The sequence below is a fragment of the Pinus tabuliformis genome, chromosome 1_2 (genome assembly GCF_031772625.1).
Source record: "Pinus tabuliformis cultivar Carrire ecotype Pingquan chromosome 1_2, CPIR1, whole genome shotgun sequence".
Classification (NCBI taxonomy): domain Eukaryota; kingdom Viridiplantae; phylum Streptophyta; class Pinopsida; order Pinales; family Pinaceae; genus Pinus; species Pinus tabuliformis.
The window spans coordinates 31,751,614-31,768,719 of record NC_142298.1 but is presented as its reverse complement, the minus strand read 5'-3'; positions in this window follow the sequence as shown (position 1 = coordinate 31,768,719).

Here is a 17,106-nt window from a genome sequence, read left to right as displayed (position 1 = left end):
CTGAATTAAATTTAAAGGAATTCTTGGGAAAACAAGAGTTGGAGACAAACCTCTCAATCGTAATGAATGAATGAGAATCTGTGATTGGTTTTGATAATAGGTCAATCCACAAAAAAGTCAATGAATTTCTATGTTAAGGAAGGAACTAAATCAACACAGAGTTAAAGGGAGTCTTTGCAACAACAGAACCATAATCCAAAGAAAATTTGGGATGTGTGAAAAAGGGAGATCAAAAAGGAAAAGTAATCCCTACTGGTTTGGACACATAAAAAAAGAACATAGCTCTACATTAGACAACAAAGGAAAGAATAGAGCTCTGTGTCACAAATTCTAACAATGAGTCCTCAGAATTGTGTTATATGTAATGAGATGAGATATGACACTAGGTTGTTTGAAATTTTTTAAATAAAAAAAACATTATCGTGCTGACCTTCTTGGTGTTGGTTGCAAAAAATGAAGCTACAGGTGAAGAAAGTGGGGCGAGTAGATAATGTTCTTGACGTTGAGCATGCCCTTGTTAAGGATTTTGGCCCTATATACCTTGTTGATGCAGTCACGCAGGCTTAGGCAGTCACCTATGGGGCATTAATGGGGTCTGGGATATTTGAGGTCATATTTCGCATTGCCTCCCTCCGGACATAGTTGCAGTTACATTGCATAATGTTGAAGGGTGGCTCGAAGTGAAGCTTCCTCTTGAGGTGGTGCCTCTCAGCTGCTACATCCAAGGCCATTGTGATGTCTCCACGTTGATCAACGTCCTACCCCATGGGTGCTCTGCCTTCTCTCCTGTAATCAGAGATGGAAGAGAAATACCCCAAACACTCTACTCAAACCCTAAACCCCTCATATTGAAAACTTTGTGATTAATTCAAGCAACTTTGAAAAGCGTAGAAGACAAAATGATTTAAGTCCATCATTTTTTCTAACACAAAAGGTCTTAAGGCAAAAGGATAACCTTAATATGAAATGGGTTAAAAAAGAAAAAATGATTAAGTCAAGCCACTTTTAAAAGGACTTAAAATAAAATGATAATTATAAGAAAAAATGGCTTAAGACAAAATGACCTTAAGATGAAATTATCATTTCATCTTAAATAGATGTCTTAAACACCTGTTTTATGTAGTAGTGTTAGCATAACAATCATATGTAATCGACCAGTGGAAGTTCTCATCAACAACAGTAAGTAAATTAATGGTATCATTGCAAATAAACCCTCTGCTTTATCTACTAATCATGTTCTAAAAACACTTTCTGAATCAATAATGTTCTCAGTATTGCCGAGCTACACAATTTTTTTCGATTATGTATATATTCACTAGCTCTTAGTTTTGCAACTGCAAAAGCAGCTCTGACTATTGTAACTATGAAATCTACTACACATATTATACGTTAATAAACAGAAATTAAAGATACCAAAGCTATAATTTATGAAAACCAATGCACAAATACCTCGCAGCTACAAAATCATATCATCCATTTATTACACAACTCGTTTGTATGTTTCTACATATTCTTTACAATAATGGTAGCTAGATCATAGGCTGTAGATAATAATTCTCACTACAAAAAGAGCATGTCAAATATGGCTTTTACAAAACTACAAGGACGCGTGGCTGGTGCCCACTACTTAGTCATTATCATCTTTTAATTATGAATAACCTGACACGTAGATTTGAGAAAGGTCAAAGATGCATGTTGTTTGACCAATTATTGCAAATTGCTTCACTCTCTTATTTTCCTACCTAAATAAAGGTTGGTTAAAAAATGAAGGGAATTTTTAAAAAATTCCATGAACGTAGGAAAAATGTGTCACATAAAATGGGAATACGTAGAGAAAATATGAAAAGTAGCGAGTATGTATGGAGAAGGAAAGATGAAAAAAGACAACAACAGTTCTGTGCATTTACAAGTTTCACACAACGTTTGTCCATTTCTCCTATCCTCTACAATTTTGCAATTAGTAATTAGCTTAACTTATAATAATACAATTAAAAAATATGAAATTGTTATTTCCTTGCAAGAATTAAATTAATTACCTATTTATTTTGGACTCTGCCAAGAACATATAAAAAAGTATATCATTACAAATTATAAGAAAATAGACAAAATTTAAAAAAGTATGTTGTATTGCATTTATAACTATCTATGAACTTTATTGCTTCAAAATGAAAGCATATAGAATTTGCAGTCTTACAATCCCTCAAAGTATAATGAAGCATGAATTACATCATGGACTCTAGTATGAATGAGAAATATGAAGAAGACATTGTTGAAGAGGTAAATTTGTCCAAATGTGATCTAATATTATCTTATTCCTGGAAATAAAATTCCTTTTTATTTCTTGTAACTGCTTGCACTACATATAATAATAGTTGTTCACTTCTTTTGATATTTGAATTAATTTCAATATTCAAATCTCCAATAAGTATAAAAATGTAATCACCAAGTGTGAATTGTGTCCTTTCTATTGCTATTTCTTCAATGAATGCATAAATAGATACAAGTGGAACAACATATACATTTATTATGCATATACAACATGGGAAATATACTTCCTACAAAACAAGTTTGATTTTGTTATTGTAAATATTCATCGTTGATATGATTTTTATGTTTTCCTATATGCAAGTATGTACCCCACGAAGACAATTTGATATGTTGAAATTGAATTTACGAAATTTAGTATTAGACAGTGGAAATTTTAAATCATTTCCTAGATACAGAGAATCATAACATTCATTAAATCTTCATCACACACAATGCCATTGACATGAGTATGTATACTTCACATATTCAAACGCGCAATCGTTAAAGTTTTCGCACTTGCTATAATATTTTCTATGTACCCTAATTTCCATGATGCTTTAGTTCTTAATAGTTTCGTTTCTTCTGATACTTTATTATTTACACAAAAGTTATTCTATGTTATCTTTTGAAGGATATACAATGATCCCATCATTCTAATATGCCAATATCCCACTTCGGTCAAATGCAAACCCATTCAACATTAAACCCCATGATCAGTGAATTGTTCTAGCACAAACTAGTTGTATAAGAATTTTTACTATAAGTGTAAATCTCTTGCTATTATGTCAACGACTTTGAAACATGCAATATTGAAGTCTAATCAGATGAAACATTTTTTTCATACAATTCATGATACTTGTTTCTTTAAAGGTTACTGATATCCAGATTTAGGAAATATATCCATAACACATCAACATCATTGTTATTTTTCATATATGTTTTTAATATTCCATCAACACCATTAATAACGCTATCTTCTTTATTATACTTCCTTTCATTGGCTCAACAATAACATTCCATTTGATAAATATTCTTGACGATAATCTCATTGTCTTCTCATATGAAATAAATCCTATTTCCTTATTGTGAGTTTCATCATTTGCATCAAGAACTATTAGCTCTTCATTTACATGTGACGAATTTTTTTTGTTATGCTTATGTACATCCTTCTTTTTGTAAAATAGGTATGGAAACAAAGGATCCATTGTTGTAGGCCTATAGCACTTATTGTTTGTATAATTTTATGTCTTCATTAGATTGTTGAGTCACTCACCTTTTGTTAAGGATTTGAACATACTTATTATATTTCTAACAAATTATTGTATGCAATTCATAGCATTTGACTTTCTCTTTCCCGGAACCGTATATTAGTCTTTTTCCTGCTAAAATTAGTTTCTCAAAAAGCAAAGAATCTTTCATCGGTTGCGCTTGGAACAAGTCACCTGAAAATATTACATCAATATTTCCAAAATAAGCCAATGGAGTATGCTTAATTTCGCATAAGTTTTTAGCAACGTGGTATAATAATGTTGAACCTATCAAAGATGCCTTAATAATCAACATGACACGAAGTTGTTCAGAATGTTTTGTCAATGTGTCTAATTTTTCACTTTTAAGCAAAATATATTCTAATTTATTAAATGGTAAATGGAATGTATAATGCAATGTTAGACCACCTGCATTGAAAGTTTCCTTCCCTATATATGCAGTGATAATTCCTTTCAATTGGTCTGGGTCATATCTGAACATGTTGTTGTAGAAATGAATTAGAGATTAGAATAGTGTTATAACGGTAAACATATTTCTAATGCCCACACCACCTCTTACAAGTACGTACAATGGATCATTTGGATTTTTTTCTCATCCACTATTTGTTTCACTATCTTTTCCTGTTATGGGTCAAGAATTCTCATCATTTCATAGAATTCTATTTCTTTTAGTACTTGTGGTTGTTTTACAAGTTGATAAGGCCTCTCAACAGTTGTTTTTTCATTTATAACGTTTTGCAAATATTGAAAATATGAGTTGATATCATATTCTTGATAACATTTTTCGCTCTCTATTTGTTCAGATGCAGGAAAATTTATTTCAAGCAATTCACGATCTTTGTTTTCAAGCTCAACAACTATGCTATCAATATCAACCCACAATGTCATTGTTTTTTTCTTGTTATATTTTATGATTTTCTCAAATAAGAAATATGAATTCTCCCAACTCAAATATTGTTCTTTAAATATGTTCTCATGAATATGATATGGGACACAGAACATTAATAATTCTCAGCAATAGTTATCAACATCAATATTTTTATTATACTTTGCATACCTTATAACATATGGTCTATCAAATACACCTCTTTTTTTTTAGTGTATAACATGATGGAAATTTCGCTAAACATACATGTTTAATGTTTTATGGTCATTGTTCATAACGATCGATAATTAGTAAACATGCTATGTTTTCATAATCATCGAGTTCATGTTCTATGTATTTTGGATTCTTTAGTAAAAATGTTTGATCATCTATCACTGAATTATTAATAAATATACATTTTCTTGAACTAGTATTCAGTGGCATTAACAACATTATCTATACAACTTGTTGTGTAGACATTTTCTATAAGTTCAATAAAGATTTTCCAAGTCATGCAATTGTTTCTATGATATGACCATCATTTTTTTGACACCCACTTTTCTCATGTTTAAACATTGATGTCATTGTTTTATCTAGCTTTTTCATGTACAAACTACAATAAGTAGTTGTAGCATATGAGTCAATTAAAAGTTTAGCATCAATATTTTCACCCCATATACAACTGATCAAACTCCATTAATCTTCCTAATTTTTCAATACTTTATTCCTCTTCTCCATAAGATTGAATATTTCCTTCTTAGACTCTTTGGAAAATAACTCTAAATCCGAAGGGTCCATCAGATCCTTAATTTTACTGCTCGATAATAGTTCCTTCCACATGTCCTTTTTAGGCGTACTGATCCAAGATCTGACAAATTTTTTTGATCTTTTTAGTTTACATGTTACCTTTTCCATATGCTTATCCAATTTAAAATATAAAGGATGCATCCATGGTTCACCCATAATGTCTTTCAACCACATATTCTTAGCACCACTCCATTCGAGAAATATCATGTCACGGTCAAAGATTCCTATATGAAAGGATGATGATAGAAATCGATTGATCCTCTCGATTAGATAAAACTACACCATAGAGTTAAAATTGTTTTATGAATTATTTAAACTTAATCAAATTTTACTTTTCACCATCTTAAGGATAACATCGGTTCATTTAACATCAAAGCTAACCTCCACTTAAAATATAACCTAATTTAAGAAAAAGATCGATTAGTGGGACTAAAGGAATTATGTGAATATGGATTTGATTGGATTTGTTTTGCATGTAGATGACAAAGAAATTTACTATTTGATCTACTTGTCAAGCACTCATATTAGCCTTGCAGAATTACCAAGCATATGAATTAGTCGTGTTTGTCTTGAAAATTTGCATAGTCATCACGTTAATCATGTTTGGAAAACAAATAAATTAGATGAATAAAATCAACACAGACTTTGGCGAACAAATAAATTGGATGAATAAAATCCATAGGGACTTTGGCAAACAAAGAAATTTGATGAATATAATTGGCATAGTAATCATGAACATAGAAACGAGAATTAAATCGATTGTTTCACACAACAAGTGGGGACAAAGGTTGTTTCTTCCAATGAGATTGGTATATCCATCATCTGCAACTCTTCTTCATTTACCATTTGGGGTAACATATTAGCCATGACCATTTGATCAACTATATTTTTTTTCTTTTGATGACCTGGATTGGAACTTGAAAAATTTAAGAACTTCTTTTTGAATGTCATGCTGTGAAGAGAGAATCTTACTGTCTCCATCTCTTATGTACCATATGGAGTTTTCACTCTTTATTTTGGAGGCCACCCTGTGAAAGAAGTAGGTGTTCTTGTCATCGTCATGAATCCAACACATTCTACTTTTTAACCTCCATTCATCTTCTTGATTTTTCGATATTTTATTCCTGTTTTCCATAATATTGAATATTGCCTTCTTAGACTTCTTGGAAAAGAACTCTGGATCCGAAGGGCTAGATCCTTAATTTCCTACTCGATAATAGTTCCTTCCACATGGCCTCTTTAGGCTCGTAGATCCAACATCTCACAACCTTTTTTTATCTTTTTAGTTTATAACTTACCTTCTCCATCTGCTTATCCAGGTCGAAATATAATGGATGCATCCATGATTCACGCACCAGCTCTGAAAATTATAGGTCTTTCAACCATGTATGGTTGAATCTAAAAGGCGGGGCCTTTCTATCCTTAGTAATAACTCATTTGATAAATACCATATCACGGTCAAAGATTCATATTGTTGGAGAATATGATTCTAGCCACCTGCTAGGTTTCATAGACATCCATCCAATTGTCATAGTTGAGATTATTCCTGTTATCTTGAATTAAGTTCAGTCTTACTGTAGTCATTTATTGTTGATGTATACAATATAATCTTATTTAACTGTTTCAAAATATTAAGAAGAGAAATCCTCTTCTCCATGTTAGTCTTAATTTCTTGTCATGTTATTAGAGCTTCTAATCACATAAGACTCTAGAGAGAGCAACAGAGATCAAGAATTCGAGGAGGAGAAGAGGCCTCCATTGTTTTGAGAAAGATAGTGGTGTGAAGTCCATTCTGTAAAGAGGATAAAGAAGATTGTTATCTCCCCCTCAATTTAAAGAGAAAGAAGAAATAAGTTTTAAGTTTTAAGTTTTTCTTTTTTAATTTTTTTTGAAGGATCAACGCACTCCTCCGTAGTGAACAAGTGTGTTGAGCTTTCCAAACATACGATTTTCCCAACTTCCTTGTTTCAACAATATTCTCAACTTCCGTGTTTCAACGTAGTGGTTGTCGATTGAGAAGAGTGCTGAAATCATACAAGTTGAGGCATGAGGTTTTTTTCAAGGTTCGAGGTCATGAAATCATCGTCACATTTGAATGAAATTGTTGAAACATACAAGGGCTCCACAAAGTAAAATATGGGTACACTAATGGGATAATAGTTTCCTGAAGTGATGCAACAAAAGTCTCACATTAAGAGTCTCATGAAGTGATGTAGCCAAAGTCTCACATTAGTTTCAATCTCTCTCACTCAAACATGGGTTCTGTTCATAACAAAGAGCATTAACAAAAGAGCACAAGACACAAAGAAATAATGGAATCTGATTGGGAGCACAAGTCACTTGGGAGTACGAGTCACGAAATTCATTTGGAGCAACCACTCAATTTTCATCCAGGAAAGCATGATTTATTCATAAGGTTAACACATTTTTTCAAAGTTATTTCAAGGACTCTCTTAAAAAAATTGTGTAATGGAGTACATTCAGTTTAAAAGGAACCCTTATGTTCCATTGAGTAAAAAGGGTTTTATTCCTAAAGGTTTTTTATATTAAAAAACAATCATTCTCTTATATTAAAAGGGGCTTCATTCATGGTTATTTTTTTAAGAGGGCTTTTAAAAAAAACAACAACCATTCAAGTTGGTTGTGGGTATTATAACATTTAAAGAATGGGTTTATGATAGATTCTATGAATGAAGCATTGTTTTTGTAGAGAAATTGTATATCTATTTTTTTGTCGAAGCTTATAAAGAGAGAAGCCACCGCAAAGATGTTTTCATTACAGAAAATCATGTTTTCTGTAAGTCAATTTTCTTATTCAGATGCAGTTGACGAACGCTAAAAAATGGGAAAATCCAAGATGCTAAAAATGTCAAGCAACAGCTAGAGATGTATGAAGTTTTTTTGAAAGAATTGGAAGTGAAGAGGCAAAATGATGCTTTCACATTAAAATACATAAAAGAAGTTGTAGATGAAAACATTCTTCCCTTGATTTCATATGCCAAGACAGCCAAGGAGTCTTGGGACACCCGTGAGAGGAGTTTTGGTGTAAAGGGGAGCATTGAAGTTGAAGATGAAAATTTTGTTGAATCCCACTGTGCTAAGTCGCAAGTGGATGATAATTGTGATAAATTTGTAGAAGTAGAGAAGGAGCACATAGATACCCATCAATCCCACATGCATAGCCACAAGTGGATGACAATTTGGGGATTCCAACAACATAACTTGCTGATGACAACTTGGTCAATCCAATGAGAGAGCTTGTTGATGACAATTTGGTGAATTGAGCAACATATCTTGTTGATAACAGTGCAACTACCATTGGAGTAGACAATACTATGGTAAATCTAGCAATTAATATTGTTGATGTAAATTTTGATGAATATTTGTTGAGTAAAGATGAGTGGTTGCAGATGATGTAATAAAACCATCATATTGACATGATGTTATTTGGTGAGATAATCCCACTTGAATATGGAAAATAAGTGGAAGACAACCTGTGTGCAACAACACACGTTAGTACAGATGTGGAAGAGATAAAGACAAAGATAGAGACAGAGGTAGAGGTAGAGGAAAATAAGGAAGCCCACAAGGAGAAAACATAGACAGAGGCAGAAGCAGAGCTAGAAGTGGAACAAGAGAAAAATATCATTACAAAGCATAAGGAACAAAACCAAAGTGGTTCTGCAAATATTCTTAACTCTAACATTGATTTTCAATGTGGAAGTACACAGATCGATTATAAAGAAGAGTTAAATTTCCTTAAATCAAGACTTGCAACACCATGTCTAGATGAAGTATGCATAGAGGTTGCATCAATGAACCTTAAAGACAACTTTGATGATGACAATATTAATGAATATTTCAAGTATAGGAGTCATAAAGAGATGAAATTGTATTATGGACTTATGTTGTAGCAAAAGATGGATGATGAAAAGAACACTACAAAAGATGACATGTGGTAGTAGTCCACATAGGCGTTGTCTTTTGAAGAAGTCCAAGACATACTTAGACAACCTGGAATGATGGAAGACCTGCATTAGCCTGAAACAATTTAGAGCCTCCAAGACATGGAAGAAGAGAAGAAGAAAAGTAAATGTAGTTGAGGTCATTTTTTTAAATTACAAGTCTGGCTGAGACATAGACCACTAGGCATGTTAATTAAACTTTTATGTGGTTGAAATTAAAGGGGAGTGTTGGAGAATCTAATTGCAATCACTTAATAGGTGTCATAGCCATCCATCTAAGTGTCATAGTTAGTTGAGATTATTACAGTTATCTTGAGTTCAGTTGACTCTTACAGTATTCATTTATTGTTGATGTTTTCAATATAATCTTATTTAACTATTTGAGAATATTATTGTTGGTTTCTTCAATATAGTCTTATTTAACTAATCATATTTAATTGTTTGAGAATATTAAGAAAAACAATCATGTTAGTTTTCATTTCTTATCACCGGTATGAAAGGATGACTGCAATTTGTTGAGCCTCTTGATTAGATAAGAGTGCACCATAGAGTTAAAATTGTTTAATGAATTATATAAACCTAATCAAATTTTACTTTGCACCATCTCAAGGATAACATTGTTTCATGTAACATCAAAGCTAACCTCTGCTTAAAATATAACCAGGAACTAAATCCATTGTTTCACACAGGAAGTGGGGGACAGAGGTTGTGATCGCCAGTTTGAGGATGACGTTGAAGCTTTTGGGATGCGTTAATTTTAATTTCACTGTAGACTTTAAAAATATTTTGGAATTTGTTAAAAAAATCAAAATGAATTGTTTAATCGTATTCGGAATCGCATACTAAACTACGACTCCATCTGTACATCACTCTCTCTGATGTTTGTTTTTTCTTCAGAAATTTCCTCACGCCCTCTGTGCCTTGTTTTTTCTTGACTAAACAATAGCTTATTTAGTAACTATTGCCGTGGCTGATTGTACATCACACATTTTATCTTAATCTTTTTCTTAGTAATTTTTTCCACATAGTCAGTCAGATAGAATAAGAATTTCGTCAGATATTTGTGATCGCTGGTTTAAGGCGGCCTAGAAAATCTAGAAGTTGATATACTTTCGTGCATTAATGACAAAGACAAAGGCTTAAAATCAAGGAAAGTTAGATTGTTGGTATATTTACATTTCTAGAGTGAATTTGAAAACATAGAGTGAGGGATTAGAACCGTAATTGTCCAAATTTATTAGAAAGTGTAACACAGATTGAATTTTATGGAGTGTGATTCTAGGGTTGTAGAGCAAGAGCTCTATACTTCTTTAGCTAGAATAACCAGTGCTCTAGGATTTCTCTTTGATTTGGTATCAAAGCATGCTGAAATAATTCAATTTGAAGCATATGCCCATTTCAACCTTCTAAGTTAGAAAATGACAATACTAAATTGAAGATGGAGCAATTCCAATTGGAAAATGAAACATTGAGTTTTAGAGAGGAAACTTGACTATGAGCTTTGGGCTTCCAAGGACCCACCTCCTAAAAATATTCCACGATTTTTAAATTGGTGGAATGAATGTCAGGGGCATACATTTAAGGATATACTTGTTTCTACAAACCCATACACCCCATAGAAGATATAGCATGAGAGTTCTTACTTCTTTGTGACTAAAGCTCCAATTTGTTAACCATGTTACAATAGAAGACCTATCCACCTCTAGTTCTGCTTCAAGGGAATTTGTGATCACCTCCCAAAAAACATTTTCTTGTAGGAAGAGAAGAAATATATGCCAAACCTCATCAGGGGACAATCCATAAAGAAGACACTAGCTCGATCCTTGAAATCCTCTCTTTATGAGGTTATCCGATGTGACTATTCAATTGTGGGTGACCAACCATGTAAAACATTTGATTTTGAAAGGAACCTCCCACTTCCACATGTGATCCATCCACCCAACATGATTCTCAACATGAAAAAGAGATGTGATGAGTCAGTAGGCATCTTTGAAAAATTTGTCACCATTATAAACCCTGTCTTCCCTTGCCATCTTATCGGGTTTATCCGTGAGGTAAATCCCAGTGTTAATTATATGTAACAATATGTATCCCATTGAGCCACAAACTCCTCTAGAATACCCAAATCCAGTGAATAGGGCCACGTGGGAAATGAAAAAGGAGAGGCGTGTTCCTTCCCAATATGTGCTATAGTATAAATACCTCGCTCATTGAGGCACCAAATGATGCAAACTAGAATATTATGCCCTTTAGACTGTCCTTTAATGACGTCTAGGCCAATGAAGACATTTTCTCCTCTGCCCACATGATAGAAAATATTACCACAAAACCATAGCCTAACTTTCATGAGGCTTCGCCAAATATAGGAGGCATTATTTTTCACAAGGGCCCCAGAGGACACCCATTCTTCCAAATTCAAAATTTGTACGTATTTATCATGTATGATAGCTTTCCAGTCTCTAGGTCTAGGGAACACCCTCCAAATATTCTTGATAAGGAGGGCCTGGCTAAAACATTTTGTATATATAATGCCCCATCTACCTATGGATATCAGTTTGGACAATGTCGCAAAAGCACACAAGTGATATCTCTTTTTTCCATGGCCGCATAAACTGTTTTTTTGGGAATAAGTGTGAGAAAGGTAGAATTGACAACGTCTCTTATATATCCCAAAATGAGAGAATCCTCCACCATTTCCATGAGCCAACAATGTCGAAAAAGAAGAAGAATAATTCCACTGGCCATCCATCAAGCTGAGATCATTTATCTTTCGTTAAGTCTTCCAATGTCACTTGAAATTCTTCCAAAGAGATTGGACTATCCATCATATCGAACTCTTCTTCATTTACCATCACCATATCCATTTGGTCAACTATATTTCTTACCTGTGATTCCATGTATTGGGACTTGAAAAAATTAATAACTTCTTTCTGACTGTCATGTTGTGATGAGATTATATTATTATCTCCGTTTATTATGTACCATATGGAGTTTACACTCTTTATTTTAGAGGTCACCCTGTGAAAGAAACAAGTGTTCTTGTCACCGTCGTGAATCAAACACATTTTACTTTTCAACCTCCATTCATCTTCCTAATTTTTCAATATTTTATTCCTCTTTTCCATAAGATTGAATATTTCCTTCTTAGACTCTTTGGAAAATAAGTCTGAATCCGAAGGGTCCGTCAGATCCTTAATTTTTCTACTTGATAATAGTTCCTTCCACATGGCCTTTTTAGGCGTGCTGATCCAAGATTCGACAACATTTTTTGATCCTTTTAGTTTATATGTTACCTTTTCCATATGCTTATCCAAGTCAAAATATAAAGGATGCATCCATGGTTCGCCCACAAGGTCTGAAAATTCTATGTCTTTCAACCACATATTCTTAGCACCACTCGATTCGAGAAATATCATGTCACGGTCAAAGATTCCTATATGAAAGGATGATGATACAAATTGATTGATCCTCTTGATTAATTAAAAGTGCACCAGAGAGTTAAAATTGTTTTATGAATTATTTAAACGTAATCAAATTTTACTTTTCACCATCTTAAGGATAACATCGGTTGATTTAACATCAAAGCTAACCTCCACTTAAAATATAACCTAATTTGAGAAAAAGATCGATTACTGGGACTAAAGGAATTATGTGAATATGGAACAAAGAAATTGGTTCAATAAAATCCATAGAGACTTTGGCGAACAAAGAAATTGAATGAATAAAATTGACATAGTAATCATGAACATAGAAACGAGAATTAAATCGATTATTTCACACAGCAAGTGGGAACAAAGGTTATTTCTTCCAATGAGATTGGCCTATCCATCATCTGCAACTCTTCTTCATTTACCATCTAGGGGAACACATTAGCGATGACCATTTGATCAACTATATTCTTTTCATTTGATTGGGACTTGAAAAAATTAAGAACTTCTTTCTGAATGTCATGCTGTGATGAGAGAATCTTACTGTCTCCGTCTCTTATGTACCATATGGAGTTTGCACTCTTTGTTTTGGAGGCCACCCTATGAAAGAAATAGGTTTTCTTGTCATCGTCATGAATCCAACACATTCTACTTTTTAACCTCCATGCATCTTCTTGATTTTTCGATATTTTATTCCTCTTTTCCATAATATTGAATATTGCCTTCTTAGACTCCTTGGAAAATAAATCTAGATCCGAAGGGCTAGATCCTTAATTCCTTACTCAATAATAGTTCCTTCCACATGGCCTCTTTAGGTTCGGATATCCAACATGTGACAACCTTTTTTTATCTTTTTAGTTTATAACTTACCTTCTCCATCTGCCTATCGAGGTCGAAATATAAAGGATGCACCCATGATTCGCGCACCAGCTCTGAAATTTATAGGTCTTTCAACCATGTATGGTTGAATTTGAAAGGCGGGGGCCTTTGTATCCTTAGTAATAATCCATTTTATAAATACCATATCATGGTCAAAGATTCATATTGTTGGAGAATATGATTCCAGCCACCTACTAGGTTTCATAGACGTCCAAAGAATTGTCATAGTTAGTTGAGATTATTCCAGTTATCTTGAACTTAGTTCAGTCTTACTGTAGTCATTGATTGTTGATGTATCCAATGTAATCTTATTTAGCTTCAGGTCACATAAGACTCTAGAAAGAGCAACAGAGATCAAGAATTCGAGGAGGAGAAGAGGCCTCTGTTGTTTTGAAAAAGATAATGGCATGAAGTCCATTCTGTGAAGAGGATAAAGAAGATCGTTATCTCCCCCTCAATTGAAAGAGAAAGAAGAAATAAGTTTTAAGTTTTAAGTTTTTTCTTTAATTTTTTTTTGAATGATCAACGCACTCCTCCCTAGTGAACAAGTTTGTTGACCTTGCCAAACTTACGATTTTCTCAACATCCATGTTTCAACGCAACGGTTGTCTATTGAGAAGAGCGTTGAAATCATACAAGTTGAGGCATGAGGTTTGTTTCAAGGTTCGAGGTGCATGAAATCACCATCACGTTTGAATGAAATGGTTGAAAGGTACGAGGGCTCTACAAAGTCAAATTTGGGTACACTAATGGGATAATAGTTCGTGAAGTGATGCAACCAAAGTCTCACATTAAGAGTCTCATGAAGTGATGCAGCCAAAGTCTCACATTAGTTTCAACCTCTCTCACTCAAACACAGGTTCTGTTCATAACAAAGAGCATTGAAAAAAGAGCACAAGACACAAGGAAATAACAGAGTAGATTGGAAGCACAAGTCACTTGGGAGTACGAGTCACGAAATTCATTTAGAGCACCCACTCAATTTTCATCAAGGAAAGCATGACTTATTCATAAGGCTAACATATTTTTTTAAAGTTATTTCGCAGAATCTTTAAAAAAATTGTGTAATGGAGAACATTTAGTGTAAAAGGCACTCTTATATTCCATTGAGTAAAAAGGGTTTTATTCCTAAAGGTTTTTTTATATTAAAAACCAATCATTCTCTTATATTAAAAGGGGCTTCATTCATAGTTATTTTCTAAAGAGGATTTTTGAAAAAAAACAACAACCATTCAAGTTGGTTGTGGGTATTATAAAATCTAAAGAATGGGTTTATGATAGTTTCTGTGAATGAAGCATTGGTTTTTTTAGAGAAATTGTATATCCATTTTTTTTGTCGAAGCTTAGAAAAAGAGAAGCTATAACAAAGATGTTTCCATTACAGAAAACCATATTTTTTGTAAGTCAGTTTTGTTATTGAGATGTAGTCGGCGACCGCTAAAAAATGGGAAAATCCAGGATGCTAAAAATGTCAAGCAACAACTAGAGATGTATGAAATTTTTTTGGAAGAATGGGAAGTGAAGAGGAAAAACGATGATTTGTCGATGAAAACATTCCTCCCTTGATTTCATATGCCAACCTAGCCAAGGAGTCTTGGGACACCCTTGAGAGGAGTTTTGGTGTAAAGGGGAGGATTGAAGTGGAAGATGAAATTTTTGTTGAATCCCACTATGCTAAGTCACAAGTGGATGATAACTGTGATAAATTTGTAGAAGTAGAGAAGGAGCACATAGATACCCATCAATACCACATTCACAGCCACAAGTGGATGGCAATTTGGTGATTCAAACAACATAACTTGCTGATGACAACTTGGTCAATCCAAGGAGAGAGCTTTATGATGACAATTTGGTGAATCGAGCAAGAGAACTTGCTGATAACAATGCAGCTTCCATTGGAGTAGGAAATACTATTTTAAATCTAGCAATTAATATTGTTGATGTAAAATTTGATGAATATTTGTTGAGTAAAGATGAGTGGTTGTAGATGATGTAATAAAACCATCATATTGACATGATGCTATTTGGTGAGATAATCCCACTTGAATCTAGAAAATAAGTGCAAGATAACCTGTCTGCAACAACACACGTTAGTACAGAAGTGGAAGAGATAAAGACAGAGCTAGAGACAGAGGTAGAGCTAGAGGAAAAGAAGGAATCCCACAAGGAGAAAACATAGACAGAGGCAGAAGAAGAGCTAGAAGTGCAACAAGAGAAAACTCTCATTACAAAGCATAAGGAAAAAAACCAAAGTTGTTCTACAAATATTTTTAACTCTAGCATTGATTTCAATGTGCAAGTATACAGATCGATTATGAAGAAGAGTTAAATTTCCTTAAAGCATGACTTGCAACACCATGTCTAGATGAAGTTTGCATAGAGGTTGCAACAATGAACCTTAAAGACAACTTTGATGATGAAAATATTAATGAATTTTTCAGGTATTGGAGTCATAAAGAGATGAAATTGTAATATGGACTTATGTTGCAGCAAAAGATGGACAATGAAAGGAACACTACAAAAGATGACATGTGGCAATAGTCCACATAGGTGTTGGTTTTTGAAGAAGTCCAAGACATACTTAGACAGCCTAGAACAATGGAAGACCTGCATTAGCAAATGAAGAAACTAAGTTTTAAAGGATAAGGAAGAAGAGAAGAAGAAAAGTAAATGTAGTTGAGGTTAATATTTTAAATTAGAAGTCTGGCTGAGATATAGACCACTAGGCATGTTAATTAAACCTTTATGTGGACTTTTGTGTGCTTCAAATTAAAGGGGAGTGTTGGAGAATTTAATTGCAATCACTTAATAGGTGTCATAGTTGTCCATCTAAGTGTCATAGTTAGTTGAGATTACTACATTTACCTTGAATTCAGTTGAGTCTTACTACATTCATTTATTGTTGATGTCTTCAATATAATCTCATTTAACTATTTGAGAATGTTATTGTTGATTTCTTCAATATAATCTTATTATTATTTAACTATCTGGGAATATTAAATAAAACAATCATGTTAGTTTTCATTTCTTATCACCTGTATGAAAGGATGACTGCAATTGATTGAGCCTCTCGATTAAATAAGAGTGCGCCATAGAGTTAAAATTGTTTTATGAATTATTTAAACTTAATCAAATTTTACTTTGCACCATGTCAAGGACAACATTGTTTCATTTAATATCAAAGTTAACCTCTGCTTAAAATATAACCAAGAATTAAATCGATTGTTTCAGACAGGGAGTGGAGGAAAGAGGTCATGATTGTCGGTTTGAGGATGACGTGGAAGCTTTTGGGATGTGTTAATTTTAATTTTAATTTCACTGTAGGTTTTAAAAATATTTTGGAATTTGTTAAAAAAATCAAAATGAATTCTTTAATCGTATTCGGAAATATTCCCGGAATGTGCGGGGATATTCCTGGAATGGCGCGTACTAAACTACGACTCCATCTGTACATCACGCTCTCTGATGTTTGTTTTTTCTTCCGAAATTTCCTCGTGTCCTCTGCGCCTTGTTTTTCCTAGACTAAAAAATAGCTTATTCTGTAACTATTATCGTCGCTTATTGTAGATCACACATTTTATCTTAAT